The sequence below is a fragment of the Elaeis guineensis genome, chromosome 7 (assembly GCF_000442705.2).
Source record: "Elaeis guineensis isolate ETL-2024a chromosome 7, EG11, whole genome shotgun sequence".
Taxonomy (NCBI): domain Eukaryota; kingdom Viridiplantae; phylum Streptophyta; class Magnoliopsida; order Arecales; family Arecaceae; genus Elaeis; species Elaeis guineensis.
Window position 1 is genome coordinate 67,835,446 of NC_025999.2, and position 22,115 is coordinate 67,857,560.

Consider the following 22,115-nt stretch of genomic DNA (forward strand, 5'->3'; position numbering starts at 1 on the left):
ATGATAAATGTAAACTATCCAAATTAACCATAAACTTAGTAGATTTTGGGGCAGCATTTATGTTTATTTTGGGTAGTTTATGTTTATCATCTCATAGTTTATATTTATTATATAAAATTTTTATTTATTATATAAAATTTATATTAGTTCTTAGGTAGTTTGTGTTTACTATATTATGGGATAAAAAAAGGTAGAGAGCAATCTAGGATATTTTATGTTTATCCTAGATTTGTTCATGTTCATTATATTGAGTTTATGTTTATCCTTGGATGGTTTATGTTTATTTTAGCAGAAGTTAGTGTTTATCCTTCTCTCTTATTATTTATCATAGGAGGATCCTTAGATCACCTAAGTTATGGATTTCGGGTTTGTGTTTATTCTGAGCGGTTGGTGTTTACGTCTCAAAATTTTTGTTATTATATAAAGTTTTTATTTATTATATGAAATTTATATTTATCCTATCATAGGATCCAAAAAGATAGAGAGCAACTTAGGATAGTTTGTATTTATCCTAGACATATTTATATTTATTATATTGAGTTTGTGTTTATCTTCGGATGATTTATGTTTATTGCAATAAAAGTTAGTGCTTATCCTCCTCTCTTGTTATTTATCATGGGAGGATCCTTGGATCATCCAAATTTTGAACCTCAAGTTTGTATTTATTCTGAATGGTTTATATTTATTATCTTAAAATTTTTATTTATTATATAAAGTTTTTATTTATTATATGAAGTTTATGTTTATTCTGGGATAGTTTATGTTTATCCTATCATGAGATCAAAAAGACAGAGAGCAACATAAAATAGTTTATATTTATCTTGGGTATATTTGTATTTATTATATCGAGCATGTGTTAATCTTGGGATGGTTTGTATTTATTTTAGTAGAAGTTAGTATTTATCCTCCTCTCTTGTTTATCATAGAAGGATCCTTGGATCACTCAAGTTTTGGATCCCAAGTTTATCTTTACTCTAGGTGGTTTGTGTTTATCACCTTAGCATTTCTGCTTATTATATGAAGTTTTTGTTTATTATATAGAGTTTGTGTTTATCTTCTCATGGGATCAAAAAAAGGTGGAGAGCAATCTAGGATTTTTTGTGCTTATCCTGGGCATGTTTGTATTTATTATATCGAGTTTGTATTATCTATAGATGATTTGTGTTTATTTTAACAGAAGTTAATATTTATCCTCCTCTTTTGTTGTTTACCATGGGAGGACCCTTAGATCACTCAAGTTTTGGATCCTGAGTTTGTATTTATTCTGAATAGTTTATGTTTACTATCTCAAAGTATTTATTTATTATATCCAGTTTCTATTTATTATATGGCATTTGTATTTATTCTGGGCAATTTATATTTATCCTATCATGGGATCAAAAAAGGCAAAAAGCAACCTAGGATAGTTTGTGTTTATCCTAAGCATGTTTATATTTATATATCAAATTTATATTTATCCTCAATGATTTATATTTATTTCAATACAAGTTAGTGTTTATCCTCCTCTCTTGTTTATCACGGGAGGACCCTTGGATCACTCAGATTTTGGATCCCTAATTTATATTTATTCTAGGCGGTTTATATTTATCGTCTTAGAGATTTTGTTTATTATATTCAGTTTTATTTATTATATGGAGTTTGTGCTTAGTTAAGGATAGTTTGTATTTATCTTATCATGGGATTAAAGAAGGCAACATTATAATTTCTAAATTTTGTGTTTCATTGGGTTATTTGTATTTATTCTAGTAAGTTTGTATTTATTTCTATTAGAAATTAATTTATCCCTCTTTCTCATTCTCCATCATGGGAGGACATAAATTCACCTGGTAGAGCATCCATAATTTCCGAATGAAGAAGATTAAAACTCAAAACAATGACAAATAAGATCCTAAGCACACAACAAAAACTACTCCATACAAACAAGCATAAATTAACCTATCATAACTTTGAACATAAATTATCTAGAAAATAATAATCACACCAGCTACAGAATTGAATAATTATCAGACCTATCAATAAACATAATAACAACCTATAAACAAACTTAAAGAAATATAAAGAATAAACTCAAATGTCATCAAATCTACTACAACAATTGCATAGAAAAAACTTGATTCACGTTTTACTAAATATTTTCATACATAAAAATAATTAGTCCATCATAATAATTGAATTTTTTACAAGAGTTTTCATCCAACTTTATTCACAAGAGATTCATAATACATTCAAATATTTTGATAGAATATAAATATCTTACAAATATACACAAAGAGTGGAGCCAACACAGATATGGTCATAAAGGTAGCACAAAGCAAACTATGATGTTCCCACCTCGTGACCCTTCATGATAATCTAAGCAGCATATCTGGCAAGTAAGTCCAACACACAAGTATCTATAATTGTGATCTGGGCCGCTGTCACCATACTCTCTATAAAATGTATGACATAGATGGCACAATCAGGCCTATAAAATATTTCATGCTCATAGTCAATAAAACAAACAAATGACATACTAGATTAGTTGGCACAAATGTGTGTTGGCACATATAGGATTGAAAATTGGAAACATAATTTTTTCTAGTAATATAAGGGGCACAATGCATTATTTGAAATATTGCGATCCTTGACATGAGCCATTTTTGGCACAGACTATTAGTTGGCACAGGCATGATTTGAGACGAAGCATTAGTTGGCATGAAAAGGCTTAGTTAGCACTTACAATTACATAATTTGGCACATTCTATTATTTTGGAAAAAAGCATCATGCCTCTTATGTGTATAATGTAAAGACACATAAGAAACCAAATTATTATAACAATTATCTGGCACCTTGCTGTGGGCAGTCAGTAAAATGGAGCAGCCAACTATCCATATCAACAGAGTAGACATCTCATGCCATCTCAGTCAACCAGGTCACCTATAAATATAAGATTGAAAATCAACCTCATTTTAGCAATGCATAGGTATACACAATATCCAATAAATACGGTCATTACTTATAAATCTTCTAGTGATGACTCTGTACTCTGCACCACTCACAGATGTATAGCATCTGAAACATGTGTCATCTATATCCATGATAAGCAGGTGCCAGTGTGAAGGCGAGCATATAGCATGAATATCTACTTGACTTCAGCCAATGAATAGGGCATGAAGTCTCACATAGCTGTATCAGAAACCTTCCATATGCTCATTCTAAAAGGACAAAAAAAATGAAACATATATTAGAGTATACAATGCTAGACTAAAATATGAAATTACATGAAGAATACAAAATAATTATCGTAAAGAAGGATTGTAACATAAAGATAGACTCCAAATACATTGAAGGATTGGTCAATGCATGCTGCTACCGAAGGGATCAAAAAATAACTATGACCTACATAGTCCATTGCAAAAAATAAAAATTAACTTGCATATATCTTTGATTTATCCAACTTAGTATATAATACTTACATTGTCATCAATTAAATTGTCAAATAGGATGTCATGAATCTATAGCCGGTTGATGATGCTAATGTCATCACTCCAAACTAATGACCTATATGGTGAAATTAGTGTCAGAACTAAAGAGAATTAGTTTGAAAGATATCAAAATTTTATAAACAAGGACTGCATATTGATCAATTTTTTGTTCTAAAAAATCTAGAACATGCCTACATTCCCCATCATCCATAAGCTACAAATCGGGGAAGTCATAGTTGATCTCAAAAAATCCCTACGTATTGTATGAGTATGTCAGATGTGAATGAAGTATAAATATTCTATTAAATTACAACTCTACTTACCATGTCGTCGTCCTTATGGTGGACTAACTTTTTTTTGGGCTTTCTTGTGGGATCTAGAGTACATGAAGGTAGTGGGATGAAAGGACTGCAAAGAAGACGGGAGCCTCTAACTAGCCACCATGTAACCCATTTGTCGGTATGCTATGGATCTGCATGCTCTTGGAATATTGTTGGGCTATCAGCACTCACAAACTCAATAGATGGCACATCTACCTCCACCTCATGAGTGCTCCTTTTTGCATCCTTTCTTGCTCTTTAATGCTGCCTATAGCTCAAAAATCAACCTATCCTTCTTGATGACAATCCTCTAGAGCTCCATTTTCTAAGCATCGTCTCAAGCCCTCCTCCTCTTGACCTCCATAGAGACACACCAGTATTTGTGTATGAACTACAACTGAGGATAAATAGAAAACAACTAGATGTATTAGTGATAAATTAAAACAAAATAAAAACACGAGAGGCCAATACTGCGGCAATGCTGCATGTGCTATCAGATCTACTCTTTTTCCTACCTGTCCTACTCTTTCCACCTTCATCCCTCTCTATCTAGCAGCTAGAAGGTTCCACCTCAAAGAGCAACACCTCATCCTATATTGCTTGTAGTAGGTCTCCCATATGAAAATGAAGACAAAATAATTAGTCCCCTAATCTTACAAAAGAAATAAACAATACCAAACATCAAATGTAATAATACATGTCTCCCTTTTAGGCCCTTCAAAATCTCTCCAAAGTAGGCCTATTTCCTGAACTGGGGTTTCTCATAGTTTAGGATTCAAGGATGCCGGCCAAAAACAAATGACTTGATTATACCTATTCTCTCAAAAAGCCAAATCTAAAAGAAAAGCAATCAATTATACGGTGATATAATCAACAATTATGTATGCAAATTCAAAATGATAATCCACATGAAATAAGTAGATAAAGGAATAAGTTAATATCTTTCTTATCATCAAAACTATAACGCAACCATGAATATAACCAGTGCTCTTTTTTGCACATCTTTTCCTTCTCTTTACCTTTTTCGTAGCCTCCAGAATGAATTGCATGCAGTGGACTGCTCTGGCCCATGCATAATGGCCAATGTCCCTTAAGGGGTCAATAGTGGAGAAGATTCATGGTGCAATGCAAAGATTCAATAAAAAAAATAAAAATATACCTAGAAGGTACACAACAAGCAATTACACCATAGATCGGATGGCATTGAAAGATGAATTAGACAACAATATCTTGATCCTATCTTTCAATGTATCCCTCCTAACTATCCCCTCTGCAAAATGTGTGGTCCCAAACCATACTTTGGGGAGCCTTCTTCATATCAATGGCTACCCCATTCAAGGATAGTCCCAAAATGAGGGCGACGTCCTCAGCATGAAAAATCAACGTTTGTCCTCCCAAACGGAAACTCCTACTCTCATCCTAGCAATGGAGGAGTTGGTCTACAACTGTTTGTTCCTGTGTGATGACTAGGATGTCAAGCATATAGTGAAAGGATATCTGCCTTATAATGTCCTATGGGCATCCATCAACAACTCCCTGATGCTCCTGATGAAGTCCATATATCATCTCAAATAGCAATGTTAATTTATCAATTGGAGGAGAGCACTTTTTTGCTTCTTCAAAACTCGAGAGCTCCTCTCCCAACTCCTTGAGGACTTTGACCGAGCCATCTATAAGAACCAATAGAGATGAGTCATAAGTTATATGCATCTTACTATAAAAACACATAAATAATATATTAATGAATTAAGCATCTTACTACAAAAGAGATGATACTTCACTTTAAACTTGCTATGGTTCCTAATAACAATCTATGATGATAGTGTCACATCTTCACATAGATCTCTTAAGCAAAATTTACATCTAAATAGAGCACCATCATTGCTATATATATATGCATGCATGTATACATTTACAAGCAATGTAGCTGGAGGGTGCACTTTAAGAATTTCTAAGAATCACATTTGACTGAATTTCACTGGCATGCTCTTGCAAACAAAGAATAAAATAACAAACTTTATAATGCATTTTTAAAGTATTTGGCAAGGGCCAGTTGCAATGTATGGTATGGTTGTCAATCAAATATCATCAGAGGTGAGAAAACATTCATAAATTATACATTACATCATCTTCCTATGATATGATAATTTCAAAAGAGATTGACTATGATACGAGATCATGATAATGCTAATAATATGATATGAAAATCCTCTTATTTTTTTTTTACTTTAATCAACAATGTGAATTCCAACTTATATATGATATATTTCTCTTTGATCTCATTTTATATAAATTAATCCAACATTGCCCCAAATTCTTTTTTCTTTTAATTGGTTTGTTACATGGATTTCCAATTACTGTACCGTGCTACAGCTTTTGGACAGTATAACTATTGTTTTCTCAAGACATTGGAAGAACTTGAATTATCATGCAACATGAAGCTACAACTCATAAATAATTGGTAAGATATAAATACCCAGTGTAACAAAAATTCATCCTTTCATAATGTAAATATTTGGAAAATCATGGTCCATTGCTACTACATTACTAGTTTCACCGCACTTGAATTTTATTGCACTCAGCTCATATTACTACTTTATAACTATGATGTAGTTTTTATAAGCATGTTTTCCCTTTTATGTACTAATATAGTGTATGTTCAAGATTTCAAAAATCAAATCACATCCAATCACATTATATCAATTTTTTTAAAGAGATTTCAAACTGTCACTTGAATTAAGTATAAAATCAGTCAACTATAAAATAGATGCTCATATAATATGGAAGATGTGGAGCTCTAGCTATAGTGGGGGCGGCGGTGGGTGGTGGCGGCACTGGTTGGGCATAGTTGTTGGGGAAGAGAGGAGCTGGAGGTGAGTGGGGGTAGGAGGTTGGGGAAGAGAGGAGAAATGTTGCCGGCAATAGATGGGGGTGGCGGTTGGGGAAGACAGAAGGAGCCAGCGATGGGTGGGAGCGGTAGGTGGGAGTTGGGGTTGGGTAAAAATGGAGCAGGCGGCAGTTGGGGTTTGCAGATGGGGGCAATGTTTGGGGAAGAGAGAAAAAGCCAAGGGTGGGTGGGGAGTTTAGGGGGAGAGGAAGAGGGTCGATGGGTGGGGGGCTTGGGGGAGGAGGAGGGTGAGTGGGGGGTTTTGGAGGAGGATAGAGGGGTTGGGGGTTTGGGAGGAGTTTGGGAGGAGAGGAGGATGAATTAGGGGTTTGGGTCTTGAGGAAGATGGCTGCCGAGGGGAGGGTTAGGAGGAGGATGGTGGGGATGACAGGGGGATTTGAGACAATGATAATGGCTGATGAGGGGGGTTTGAGATGAGAATGGGTCGATGGGGGGGGGTTTGAATGAGGACAATGGCCGATGAATTTGGAGAGAGAAGAAGAGAGGAGAAAAAGAGAGGAGGTGTGGGTTTGAAGAGAGAAGAAGGTGACTGAAGAGAGATGAAATGGGCACCCTCCATTAGCTTTTAAGCTATGTTTTGAGATGCGCACCGATCCAAGGGACAGGGAGCCAATGAGATATGGATTGGGATCCAATCAACCGAAGCCCAATCTATATATATTATATATGTGTGTGTGTGTGTGTGTGTGGGTGTGTGTGTGTAGATGTCAAGGATATGAACCCAAGTGCAAACTCCATCTCCCACCATCACATAGAGCAATTATGGATGGCTCGATTCCCTAAAAATATCCCCTACCATAAGCTTTCATCTTCAGAGTTTCTTGTTCATTGTGCTAGAGCCTCCTTGTTAAGCTCTTCATATTGGGCCAAATCTCTTCAGACAGTCCTCAAGAAGATAACAAGAATAATTCCATCAAGGAAAGCAATGACCATGAGCAAATTGAGGATCGAGAACCAGTGAAACTTGGCTCCCTCCATCTTCAAGTAAGCATCCCATCGAGATGGCCACTTAATATCACTCTCCACAAACGAGACCTCATAGGTGAAAACAACGAACTGGTTTTCTTTAATGGCCATGCCCACTATCATGGGATCACATTGAATCTTTACTGTATACTTATTGTACATCTTTAGATTCTTGATAGACTTGGAGTTATGCTGGAAACTATAAGGGATGACTTCAAACCCTACCACCATCCATCCAAGGCTAGAACCAGACTTGTCCAAGCTTGAGATCACATCAGAGGCTTCCTAGTGCCCATCACCATCGCCACATTAGTTTCCTCATTCTTGTGCACTAAGAATTTGAGCCTTAGGTGGTTGAACATATAGTAGATGTTGCCCAGAAAGTTAGCAGCTCAAGAGGTTGGGGGAGGATAAATTGGGTTCATCAAAAATTTTAACTCATTCAAAATCTTAAATAATTATGTGCTCCAATTAACTTAACTTAAGTGCTTGTAAAGTATAAACAATGTGCAGCAGCGGATTAAAAATATAAGCAAAATTATGCAAGAATTAAAATGATGTAAAGCAAGAATGTAAAATATGACAAGGCATAACACAAACAACACAGATTTTATAGTGGTTTGGGGCAACCCCGCATCTACATCCACTCCTCAAGCTTTTTTTGAGAATTTTACTATAATCAGTTCGATTACAGTGTGTTTGTTTTACTCGGGATTACAAATGAATCTAGTTGATTTTTAAAGATCACCAACCAAAATCATACATCGATTGTTTTTCAAATTCACAATCAATCCAAATGATTTTGTGAGCTCACCAATGAAAACTTACAATATCCACTTTTAGGCTTGGATGGGCCTAACCCCAAATTTTTTTTCCCAAAAGAAATATGAAAAGAAAACAAGATACAAGATAGAAAGTTTTCAGCTCAAAATAAAAATAAAAAAAAATTAAATTCTTTGAAGTGCTGAGAAGTTGATGATAAATGGATCAAATGAAGCTTAAACTTCTTTTGTTGATACTTGAGAGGTAGTTAAGATGATGGAGAAGATTGCTCTTGAAAGCTTACTAAATTCTGTGCACAAATCCCTCTCTTTTTCTCCATCTCAAAAATATTCAATAATACTCATTCAAATTAATGTATTTTTGCTTTCAATCTACTTTTCCTTCTTTCCTAAATGATTCTCTAGCTCTTAATAGGCTTGAAAGTTACTAAAGAATAAGTTTTGACCATTGAAAAGCTTGGACTAGCTGTTAGAGCCAAAAATTAGTTATTGAAAAAGTATAAAAAATTAGCCGTTATTGTTGATCCCGTGTCAAAAGTCTACTCAAATTTCTTAGGAGTCGACTCGAGCTGCCCATGAGTCAACTCATAGACTCAAGCTACCCATGAGTTGACTCATCGACTCGAGTTGTCCATGAGTTGACTCGACCTCTTCAGAGTCGACTCGGTCTTAAAGTCTGAAAATCCTATACTCTATCTTTCTTAAGAGAGTCGGCTCGCCATCTTCATGAGTCAACTTGATCTGTCCTGGGGTTGACTCGAGCTCTTTTGGGATTGACTCAAATTGAAGATTCAAAAATATAATTCTCTATCTTCTCTGAGATAGTCGACTCTTCATTACACTAGTCGACTCATTTGCATGCCAGTCAGCTCCAAATTAATGCAATCTAGGCCACGCTTTGATGGAAAAGAAGGAAGATGCATGAAACAAGAGAACATCAAAACTAAGAAGAAACTCTCTTCTAGAGTTTTGATCAATAATCAAGAAAATAAACTGACTACCATATTGATCAAAAGGGCTATATTTGTAGATAAAAAAATCCTAACTTAATGCATCAGTAATCCTACACAGAATAGAAAAAAGATCAAGACTTCCAATCCATCCAAGGTCCTCTAAGCTTTCATTGATATGTCAAATGATAGAATCTAGTCCTGAAACTGACTATGATAATAAAATAGTCAAACTCATAGAGCATGAAAAGAGCTTTTCAAATTAGGATCTTATAAGCGATTCTGATATCAGAAAAGAGAGTTACATCCATTTTAATGCGACAGGATCAAAACTATTAAGATCAGACATAATCAACTTGATTTCTTGCCCCTTCAAGTCCGAACTATCAAATCAAGATATTTGCCAACTAAGATGTCTATGTCACAAGCATGCCAAAGTCGACTCCTCTTCTTCTGAGGTGACTCTTGAACTTTCTAAAACTTAAAATTCTTCTGTTTTCTATTTATTTCAGTTCAAAGGTCGGCTCTATGCTTCTGGAGTCGACTCTGCTAAGTCAAAAACTTAAAATCTTAACTTTAAAATTCTTATCTTAGCTTTCTTTGAGGAGATCTTTTTCATGGATAAATTTTTTATTTTAAGCATCTAAAAATCTTACATTTATTTTTAAAATATATGATTAGTATATTTATACTCAATATTTTAAAATTATTAAAATCAATCATAGGATCAACAATCTCTTTCTTTTTAATGATGACAAAATTGAGTATATACACAATAAAGCATATAATGTATTTCAATTAATTTTGTAATATGATTCATGAAGTGAATAACTAAACACTTTAAGCATATACTTCATGAATATTTCATTTCATCTCAAATTCAGATATTAAAAATCAATATATATTTCAAGAATATTCAAAATATACTCATTTTATATGATTGACTTAAGCAAACAAAAGAGTATTTCCAACATTTTTAAAGCATTTCAAGTATGTAATCAACTCAAACATACTTAACATAATTCTCCTTTTTGATAGCATCAAAAAGGCATAAGGGAAGGATTTAAAATGAATCATCAAAATCAAGGAAAGACTTAAATCCAAAGATATTCAGTTTTTAGAATTTGATTTGAGTTCTCTCCCTTTCAAATTCAACTTGAGTTTAATTTTTGAATTCAGACTGAGACTTCTTCCTTTTCCTCAAAGATATAGATATAAAAATATTTCTTAATTTCAATTAGCAAAGAGTTTTGAGCTTTAAAGATTCAATAGAAATTAATTTTTTTTGAATAATATTGTCTTAAAAATACTTCTTTCTTTTTTGATACTGAAGCAGATCATTCAAAAATATATCATAAGTATTTATCTCAAATAATGTTATAGCAAAAATATAGTCATGTAAATTCAAATTTAAGACATAGCATGCTTTTCTTTTGTCAAAAGTTAAAGTGATAGAATTTAAGATAAGAATAAATTTTTTGATATCAATTATGTAAATTATGACATCAATTATGGTAATATTCTTAAAAGAAATTCTGCTTGATACAAATTGAAAAAAAACTGAGTTCATTTCTTTGGAAATAATCAATTTAAAATAAAAAATAAATAATTTAATCCTTATTGATATCAAATGTTTTAAAATTCAAGCCAAATAGCGACTATCCAAGAAGAATTATCTTGATACCAAACACAAAAATTTAAGAAGAGTTGTTCCAAATTTATTTGTCAATAAATATCAATCAGTTCAAGTGTTAGGACCTAAGCCCCTAACTATTCTTCAAGGTCTTTCTTAATACCAATTTAAGATTTAAGAAAAAAAATATTTATTAAATTCATTTCAAATTTAGCTTGATACCAATGCAAGGTCATGAATATTGAAAAATTTTTGAAACAAGATAACATGAATGCTCCCATAAATTGAAACAAGCAAGGTACTTCTAGTCATTAAGTCCAAAAATGATTATGATTTCAAATATCATCTTTCTTTATGACTGATGAACACTTTTCTTTTAAGATCCATGATTTTTCATATAATATTGATTTCTCCGCCTATTTTTCATAATCAATGTCAAAAAATTTATTTTTCCTAATTGCCCCCCTCTTTTTTTAAATTATGCACATTAAATTAATTTTAAAGAACCAAATATATATTTTTCTCTCCCTTAGTTTTATAAACAAAGCACATATTGAAACAAGCAAATAAGTATAAAAATTAAATAAATGATATCATCAAACATGCTCAATTTTCAAAAAGATCAGATTTTTATTGATTTTCAAAAAGTAATTACAAAGATAGTGATTACATCAATGTAAGGACCTGAATTTTTATCCCAGAATGAATGTAAAAGCAAGGGCAGAAAAAATAAATAAATAAATAAATAAGTCAAGCTGTGAGAGAGAGGAAGAACATGACTCTAGTTAGGAGTCTTCTCTCCCAATTTTCATCAAAAAATCAGGAAGAATCCCACTAAAACTTGAATTAAAATGATCTTGATTCTTGCCTATAAATAAAGATCCCCTCTTACTTATTTTTCCACCACAAATTGCTTAAAAAATCACTATCAATTTGAGTTCTTCGTTGAGCCTTTTTTCTTGAGATTTCATCAGAGAGATTGCCATTTTCCCTCACTAGACCGAGGTAACCTCTTTCTCCTTCTTTCTCTCCCTTTTTCCTATTGTTCTCTCATCATTGACACTTGGATTGGAGTCAGCAAGCCACCATTTTGTGTTTAAAACAGGCTCCTCTATTCTGAGCCTTTTCTTTTGATTTGGATTTTGACTAACTCCTGTCGGCCATGGCCACCGATGGATCTACCCCTTGCTGTCACCAAGCACCACTATTGGCTACCAGCTCCCTATCTTGTTGCTACTTTGTTGAGGAGAGAGAAGGGGAAGAAGCTCCTCTGTTCCCACAAAGAAGAAGAAAAAAGATATAAGAAAGAGAAGAAAAAGAAAAGAAAAGAAAGAAGAAAAAAGAAAAAAAGAGAGAGTTTCTCTCTCTTATCTCGCTCCTCTCTATACTTTCTCTCCTTGTAAGTTTCTCTCTCTAGTTTTTCTCTCTACTTTCATTCTCTAAAATTTTCTATCTCTAGATTTGTTCTCTTTCTTTATAGATTTTTCTCTCTAAAAATCTTATGGATCAATGGACGGTCCAAATATCCAGATAACTCAAATCAATTGGTCAACCCTAGGAGATGTCCTAGATTGTGATGTTTAGATGTTTATCCATAATTTCTCTGTGTATGAGTTTTATGTTTGATCCTGATCACGTAGAGTTACGACTATCTACACTGGATGTTAAACGGAATATCTTGATTTCAAGTTTGTAGATCGAGGAGTTCATCGATTTCTGTGTTTGAGTCAATCATTAATAGAGATAAGGATTCTTGCACAAAAACACCTATATATATGTTTACTTTTGCATTGCATTATTTTGATTTCTTGTGACTGATTTTGATGGATATGTGATTGTCGATATGACTACTTTTACTTCCTGCATATTTTATTAATGGCTTTTTGGATGATTTGGGTTGTGATACCAGTATTTAAGATTTTGTAAAAAAATATAATATGATACAGTATTTTCTTTGTATAATTGAGATTTAATAAATTGATGATCAAGAAAGAGATGTTTGGGCTAGCCATGTAAACTGAGAATAGTCTCGTCATGGGCAAATACATGTTATCGAGAATAGCTTGCTATAGACAGATACATGGTATTGAGAATAACCTCGTAATGGTATGTACGTGATATTTGTGTTTGCCACTGTGGATTGAAGCGTGAATATTCTTGATTGCCACTACAGACTAAAGTATGGTTATTCTGGTTTGCCAGCATAGGCTGAAGTGCAGTTATTTTGATTTACCACCATAGGTTGATAAGTATAGTTATTATAAATTATCACCTTGGACTGAAGCATGGTTTATAGTTTGCCATCATGGGTTGAAACGTGATCGTGGTTAGTTTGAAACCCTAAAGACAACTATTGATTGATTCAGATTAAATTAATGAGATATGGATAATGTTGCCTAAGAATTGATTTTGATGAGCACAAAATATTTGAGAGAGGTACTAATAATGTTTATCTTTGAAGATATTTTAAAAATTTATTTTAGGAGATCCAAAAATTTTTTAATTAAAAAAATTGGTTGGAGATGGCTAAAGTATCAAATTCATTAAGTTGGAGGTGAAATTGATGTTCTTCAAAAGCCTCAACATCATTCATGATGATATCAAATCATTTGGAGGTATTTTCAAAATTTTTGAAAGCTTAAAAATGATGAAAAATCAGCTTGGGCAAAAAGGAGTGACCCCTAGGTCGATTCTTTTCAGTTTGGCACACCGACATGCAAGTTTTTGGAGTGGCACACAAAAAGGGACATCCCTTGGGGTATCCCATGTGAAAAGGAGTGTTCCATGGGTCATCCCCTATAGGTTCTAAGAGTGAACAGAAGCTGATTTTTTGACTGTTGAAAAAGAGACATCCCATAGGGCATCCCCTGTGATGAAAAAATCTACAACGGCTAGTTTTTACCTGATTTTTGTTAGATGTGTGCCCTAGATGCTAGATTGGCTGACACATTCCTGTACAAATCTAAGGGCAAATTTATAATTTTGACTATAAATCAATAAATGGGTTATTCTTCTATCACATTGTGTACATTATGTCTATGATACATCCTTTGAGTTAGTAGGAATGTCAATTTATATTTTCAAGAGTTGAAAATTTAAGACATGAATTTACATAACTAACTCATAAACAGCTCCTGACCATAGGATCATCACGAGGATGGTGATCGATCAGGAAGATTGGTGTACGATCTCTTCCTTAGGGTAGATGTGTCTTGAGTCTACAGTGTGGAGATATCGGAGTGAGAGTACAGGTATTCGTTGAGAACGAGAGTACTGAGCGTGACCACCTCGAGCAGTCATAAGAAAGTCTACCTTCTCATCGATGATTAGCTCGATGCTGTAGTTGTGTGTCTAGTTCTTTAACCTGAGGTGCATCGACAGTTCACCTTGAGTGTGTTATAGTTTGACTACACCATAACTCAGTCTCCTAGCCATTCAGAATCCTGAGGTGTATGTTGGCTGTAGCATATTCATTGCAGAAACTAGGTCGCACCAAGATGGGATCTATCAACCTCGATAGATGAGAGGAGTAGTCTTATGATGATCGAAAGATCGAGTCTTTAAGCCCATGGCCATGGAAGAATGAAATAATGAAAAAAAGTTTTTCATTGGGATTTCACATCGGACTCGGATCGATCGATTAACTCATATGACTGATGTTAAGTTTGACGAGTTCACCTTAACCCTAATTCAGTCGGGACTCATGATAGAGGAACTCAATCACACAGGTAGCTGCACCAAGAGGTTCATTTTCAATATAATGGGTTACCACCATATACTTCTAAGTGTCATTGGTAGATTTTGAGAGCAATTAGAATAATATTGATGATCGATCATTCTAATTGTCTGAATTAGAAGAGTTCTGATCCATCGAAAGGAGTTTCGATGATGTCGATGATGAGATCACGACATGTCTCATTACCATACAGAATTGAACCTAATTGGGTCACACTAATAAGGGTTAGGGTCTGGATGTCATCAATTGGGCTAACCCAATTGATTTGGATAAGATCCAATTAGGTTCAAGAAAATCGTGCTAGCATACGATTGAGCCTAACTTTCTCCTCGTGTAATCTTTTCTGTCTCTGCTGAGCCAAATATAATTTGACTCATTCAGAGAACCTTGGGAAGATTTCTCTCAGTCTAAATGAAGGTTGTCCAATTCAGAAAAGGCTTGTCTTAATTCATGAGATGAATTTAAGACAAGCACCTGCTAATTCCTGTTACCTGCCAATTTCATTTTAGGACATCTGTCAAATGTTGACATATGGGTCTTAAACTGAAGAGAGCTCATTGGAGGATTTTTGTGGAGTGTCCACATGCCTAAACCATATCAAATTGGGTGTCATAATCAGATTATGGTGTGAGCCCAATTGGATTAAAATGGGTGCCCCAAATGGATAAGAATGAAAGAGTCTTGATAAACATGGACTCTTTGGCGCCACCTTGCTTGTGCTTATCCAAAGTTGGTGCCAACATAGGAGAGAGAGTGGGGTTCTTATCTGATATGATCAAATGATATCACTCCACCAATCAAAATTTTTTCAAAATTTATTGAAATTTTCTGATTGGTCGAATGATGTGGCACTATGCAGCATACAGGGTCTATAAAATCCCTGTCTGTGCCTAGGGTTTAAAATGTTTCTGCTCAATACCCAGCCAAAACGAGAATCCTCTCCTCTTCTCTACATCCTCCTTGCTCTCCTCTCTTCCCTCTTCACATCCAAGAAGTTGGACATCCATCTGGCAAAGGTCCAAGGCGTGGTGATGCCTGGAACAGGAAAGCTGCAGGACATCTTCGATAAGCTACTGCTCCAACTTCAGAAGGAGTTCTGAAATACTTCCAAATCAGATAGAGATCTAATTTTTGGAGTGTAGATTAATGAGGAGAAGATATTCTAGGTCCTATCTGAGTAGATATCGGTAGAGGCCAGGCGCTTGCATGGCTACATCAGAACCTCGGGCTGTGCAGAGATCATCTACAGGGTAATCAGATTATCCTTGAGGTATTACTTATTTCTTCATCTCTTTTAGATTTATTTTAGACTTAATATTAGATATGAAGATTAGATCTAGAAACTTAGATCTAAAATAAATATAGAATAAATTTTTTTAAATTATTTCACCCCAGATTTGATGAAATCTGGAAGATCCTACAAAGAAAAATATGATTTTTCCTTCAACTGGTATCAGAGCCAGATTTTTAGCTCTACTTCAGATCTAATTTAGATCTGATTTTAATTTTATTTATTTGATATTTAAAAAATTTTAGATATCATATCAGATATGATAAGATTAAATCAAAATATTTAAAATTAAATCTAAGAAGATCTAACATGCATGAGATGCATGACTAGACTAGAATTAGTTGAATTTATGAATAGTCTTAAGTTTTATATTTTAATGAGATTAAAATATGAATTAAATCTAATTTATTTTTTGTTTTTTGATGTTATAATTATTATAATTAGATCAAAAAATAGAAATAAAATTTTAATTTTTTCATAAAATTGATCTGTTGCATGCCTAGACTAGTTGTAGAATTATTTCAGTAACTTATCTAGAATAGATTTAATTTTGAATAATTTAATTTAAATTTTATTTTTTGATATTACATGTGATGTATCAGATCTGAAAGTATGTTAATTAGATCAATTTTTGATACATGAGATGTATGCAAAGCATGTATTAGTTAGATCTTAAATTGTATATGAGATATGTAAATTTAGATCTAACTAGTTTTGTAGTTAAATTTATATTTCTGATTAAGGTGTTCCTCATGGCCGTCCGGTCATAAGAACGAAGTAAGATTTTAAGACCCTCTCTTTCCATTCAATAGGATGTTCATATGACGTGTAGGGGTGCCGCGCATTCATCCTTAATCAGAAATCAAAACTTATTTTCTGTAAAATCTAGATCTTGAAACCCTAGAATTTATTTTACATACTTTTTTATGAACCCAAACTTAATTATGAATTAAGCTTATGAAATTTAGTTAGGTCTAAAATTAGAATTTTAGATCTAAGATATTTTCATAAAATTGGATTCGAGCTTGGATAGCTCAATTAGGTCTAGCGGTTGATCAAATTGAATCAAGAGTTGGTTAGGTGGATCATGAAAGCTAATAATTGATCAGCCTAATAGGATTAAGTCTGGGTCAAGGTCGAATTACATTTAGATGTGACTCGATCAAGTTAAGACCTATTTTGGCTCAGAGGTTAGAGCTGGATTGTAGGCAAACCCAATAGTTCTGGTTCGATAATTTGGTGTCTAAAGTAAGTTGGCAGATGCGACCGACTGATTTTTAATTAGGAGCTACTCGACTCGAATACGTTCTTGTCGAGTTAATGGCATATCCCTCCCACTGATCTCACTTATCTGGCCATATGTGTCGACTCAGTTCTGATTAAAGGTGGCTAATAATTCGAGCTAACCCATGCCACTAGGTTAGTCATAATTGTTATGACTATGTCAAGTCAAGTTTAATGAGACCTAAATCAAATCTCTCTAAGAAAATATTAAGTCTAGGTCTTCCACCATTGTGAATGTGCGGGCCCTTCTCGGGTTGATTGTTCTCGGCTGTTGCAGTGGCTCAGTTGCACCGAAAGATGCAACCATGTCCATTAGGCATTGGATGCTACGGATTAGAGGATGGGTTGGGCTTAATATTCCAGATACGGTGAGGGATCCAATCAAGAATCTAGTTCGTGCAAATGGTGGGTTTGGCTTAACTAAGGATTGGAGTAATATTTCGAATATGGTGAGCTTCATGAATTAAAGATCAAGTTTTGGGTGCACCATGATTAGAGAATCATTGGACAAGAGTTGTCCACTCATTGGTTGACCCATCATCAATAACTGTTAGGTGAGGTGATGAGCCAATCGATGAGACTGCACCACCCACTAGAAATCACTGATCACGGAGATTTTCACATCTCTACCAAGGAGTGTAGGGATCTAAGAAAATAGTGGGAGCCTAATTTGTTTAAAAATAAAACTCCTAAACAAATTGGTTAAGTCTGATTACAAAATCTAACTAGAAACTTTCGACTCTCTACAGGAAACATGTCTACCTCCAACCCCCTGACCAAAATACTAGACACCCACAGATTGACTGGACCCAATTTCAAGGACTGGTTAAGGAACTACAGAATTATTCTGAGTTTCAAAAAATTGACTCATATCTTAGACCAGGATCCACCTGCCATGCCAGCATGTTTGACTATTGAACAGAGAGCATCTCTGAAAAAGTGGACGGATGATGATAACAAAGCAAGGTACTACATGTTGGGTGCAATGTCTGATGACTTGCAGCGCTAACATGAGAATATTTTGACTACCCGTCAAATGTTGGCTCACCTATAAGAGTTGTTTGGTGAACAGAGTCATGCGGCCAAGTATCAAGTCTGTCAAAGACTTTTTAAGGTCAAGATGCATGATGGGCAGTCAGTCCAAGATCATTATTTGATAATGATCAAGGATCTTGAGGAGCTGAGAAGCTCGGTATCATCTTAGACAAGGATTTTCAGATTGATGTGATCCTTCAGTCCTTGTTCGATGCATATGGTCAGTTCATCATGAACTTCCATATGCATAAGATGCAGTCTATCTTGGTCGAGTTAATGAACATACTGGTTATGGCTGAGCTTTCTATGAAGGGTTCAAAAGGCTCAGTTCTACTGTGGAGCAGACTTCTTCCAAGAGAAAGTCTTTTGAAAAGAAAAAAAGTCTGCAAAGAAGCAGAAGGTGGATGGCAAGAAGAAGAAGACAGAACCGAAGAAGAAGGCTGCTGATAAGAAAAAATATTTTCACTGCCAATCAGACGGCCATTGGAAGCAAAACTGTCCTCAGTACCTGGCCACCCTGAAGAACAAGAAGGATGGTCCTTCTAGAGGTATGCTCATTTTAGAATCTAATCTTACGATTTCTTCTGCATCCAGTTGGGTGCTTGACTCTTGTTCTAGTGCTCATTTGTGCACTTCTATGAGGGTCTTGAGGAGAGCAGGAGGCTAAGGGATGGGGAGATGATCCTATGCATCGAAAATGGAGCAAGAGTTGCTGCTGTGACCGTGGGAACCTACCCTCTGCGATTATCGTTAGGATTAGATTTAGTTTTAAGAGTCTGTTATTATGTGCCTGCAGCAAGCAGCAATTTGATTTATATTTCATGTTTAGCACAAGAAGGCTATGTGATTAGCTTTCATAAGGATCATTGTAATATTTTTTATAAAAATAATAAAGTTGCAGATGGTTTTCTTATTAACGGTCTCTATCAGCTACATATTGATGTATCTGTATTTAATATTGAGCAAAATATGAATGCCATAGGAATTAAAAGGTCTAGAGATAGTCTAAATGATAGGTATCTGTGGCACCTAAGGCTAGGTCATATAGCGGAAGATGTGCCATAGCACACCTGAGGAGATTGAACACATGAGCAAGATCCCTTATGCTTGGTAATAAGGAGCCTCATGTATGCCATGCTATGTACACGACCTGATATAGCCCATGCTGTGAGTGTCACAAGCAGATATCAGTCGAATCCAGATGAAGAGCACTAGACTTCTATGAAATATATCCTTAAGTACTTGAGAAGGACTAAGGATATATTTCTAATCTTTGGAAATGGAGAACTTAGATTCAGAGATATACAGACTCAGACTTTATGTCTGATATAGATGATCGAAAGTCGACATCTGGAGTCTGTTCATTTGCAATGGTGGTGCAGTTAGCAGGAAGAGTTTCAAGCAGATGGTGATTGCTGATTCCACCATGGAGGCAGAGTACATTGCTGCATCGAAAGCTACGAAGGAGGTATTCTGGTACAAGAAGTTTGCCGCAGAGCTTGGAGTGATGTCATCGGATGCCATACCTCTTTACTGCGACAATAATGGTGCCATAGCCCTAGCTAAAAAGCCAAGGTCTCACCAGAAGTTCAAGCAATCGAGCGATGATTTCATCTGATCCGTGATTACCTCGAAAAGAATTATGTCGAGGTCAAGAGAGTCGACTCCACAGACAATATGGCAGACCCACTGACTAAGCCATTGGACCAGCAAAAGATCGAAGCCCACCTTGAGAAGATGGGACTTAGATATGTAGCCAATTGGCATTAGGTCAAGTGAGAGTTTGTTAGATGTGTGCCCTAGATGCCAGATTGGCTGACACATTCCTGTACAAATCTAAGGGTAAATTTATAATTTTGACTATAAATCAATAAATGAGTTATTTTTCTATCACATTATGTATATTGTGTCTGTGATACATCCTTTGAGTTAGTAGGAATGTCAATTCATATTTTCAAGAGTTGAAAATTTAAGGCATGAATTTACATAACTAACTCATAAACAGCTCCTGACCATAGGATCATCATGAGGATGGTGATTGATCTGGAAGGTTGGTGTACGATCGCTTCTTTAGGATAGATATGTCTTGAGTCTACAGTGTGAAGACACCAGAGCGAGAGTACAGATATTTGTTGAGAATGAGAGTACTGAGCGTGACCACCTCGAGCAGTCATAAGAAGTCTACCTTCTCATCGATGACTAGCTCGATACTGTAGTTGTGTGTCTAGTTCCTTGACCTGAGGTGCATCGATAGTTCACCTTGAGTGTGTTATAGTTTGACTACACCATAACTTGATCTCCTAGCCATTCAGAACCCTGAGGTGTATGTTGGCTGTAGCATATTCATTGTAGGAACTAGGTCGCACCAAGATGGGATCTATCAACCTCGGTAGATGAGAGGAGTAGTCCTATGATGATCGAAAGATCGAGTCCTTAAGCCCATGGCCATGGCAGAGTGAAATAATGAAAAAAGATTTTCCATTGGGGTTTCACATCGGACTCGGATCGATCGATTAACTCATATGACTGATGTTGGGTTTAACGAGTTCACCTTAACCCTAATTCAGTCGGGACTCATGATAGAGAAACTCAATCACACAGGTAGCTGTACCGAGAGGTTCATCTTCAATTTTGATGGGTTGCCACTACATACCGCTAGATGTCACTGATGGATTTTGGGAGCAATTAGAATGATATTGATGATCGATCATTCTAATTCTCTGAATTAGAAGAGTTCTGATCCATCGAAAGAAGTTTCGATGATATCGATGATGAGATCATGACATGTCTCATTACCATACAAATTGAACCTAACTGGGTTATACTAAAAGGGTTAGGGTCTGGATGTCATCAATTGGGCTAACCCAATTGATTTGGATAAGATCCAATTAGGTTCAAGAAATCATGCTAGCACACGATTGAGCCTAACTTTCTCCTCGTGTAATCTTTTCTGTCTCTACTGAGCCAAATATGATTTGACTCATCCAAAGAACCTTGAGAAAGTTTCTCTCATCTAAATAAAGCTTATCCAGTTTAGAAAAGATTTGTCTTATTTCATGAGATAAATTTAAGACAAGCACCTGCTAATTCCTGTCACCTGCCAATTTTATTTTAGGACATCTGTCAAATATTGACATATGGGTCTTAAACTGAAGAGAGCTCATTGGAGGATTTTTGTAGAGTGTCCACATACCTAAACCACATCAAATTGGGTGCCATAATCAGATTATGGCATGAGTCCAATTGGATTAAAATGGGTACCCCAAATGGATAAGAATGAAAGAGTCTTGATAAACATGGACTCTTTGGCGCCACCTTGCTTGTGCTTATTCAAAGTTGGTGCCAACATAGGAGAGAGGGTGGGGGTTTTTATCTGATGTGATCAGATGATATCACTCCACCAATCAAATTTTTTTCAAAATTTATTAGAATTTTTTGATTGGTTGAATGATGTGGCACTGTGCAGCATACAGGGTCTATAAAATTCCTGTCTGTGGCTAGGGTTTAAAAAGTTTCTACTCAATACCCAGCCAAAATGAGAATCCTCTCCTCTTCTCCATATCCTCCCTACTCTCCTCTCTCTCCTCTTCACGTCCAAAGAGTTGGACATCCATCTGGCAAAGGTCCAAGGCGTGGTGATGCCTGGAACAGGAAGGCTACAGGACATCTTCGACAGGCTGCTACTCCAACTTTAGGAGTTCTGAAGCACTTCCAAATCAAATAGAGATTTGATTTTTGGAGCATA

General features: G+C 35.2%; 1 pseudogene; it reads right to left on the bottom strand.

The window, feature by feature from the left end:
* Positions 1 to 5,297: 5,297 nt before the first annotated feature.
* LOC140859316 (transmembrane 9 superfamily member 11-like) overlaps positions 5,298 to 22,115 on the bottom strand; it is a 169,231-nt pseudogene continuing 152,413 nt past the window's right edge.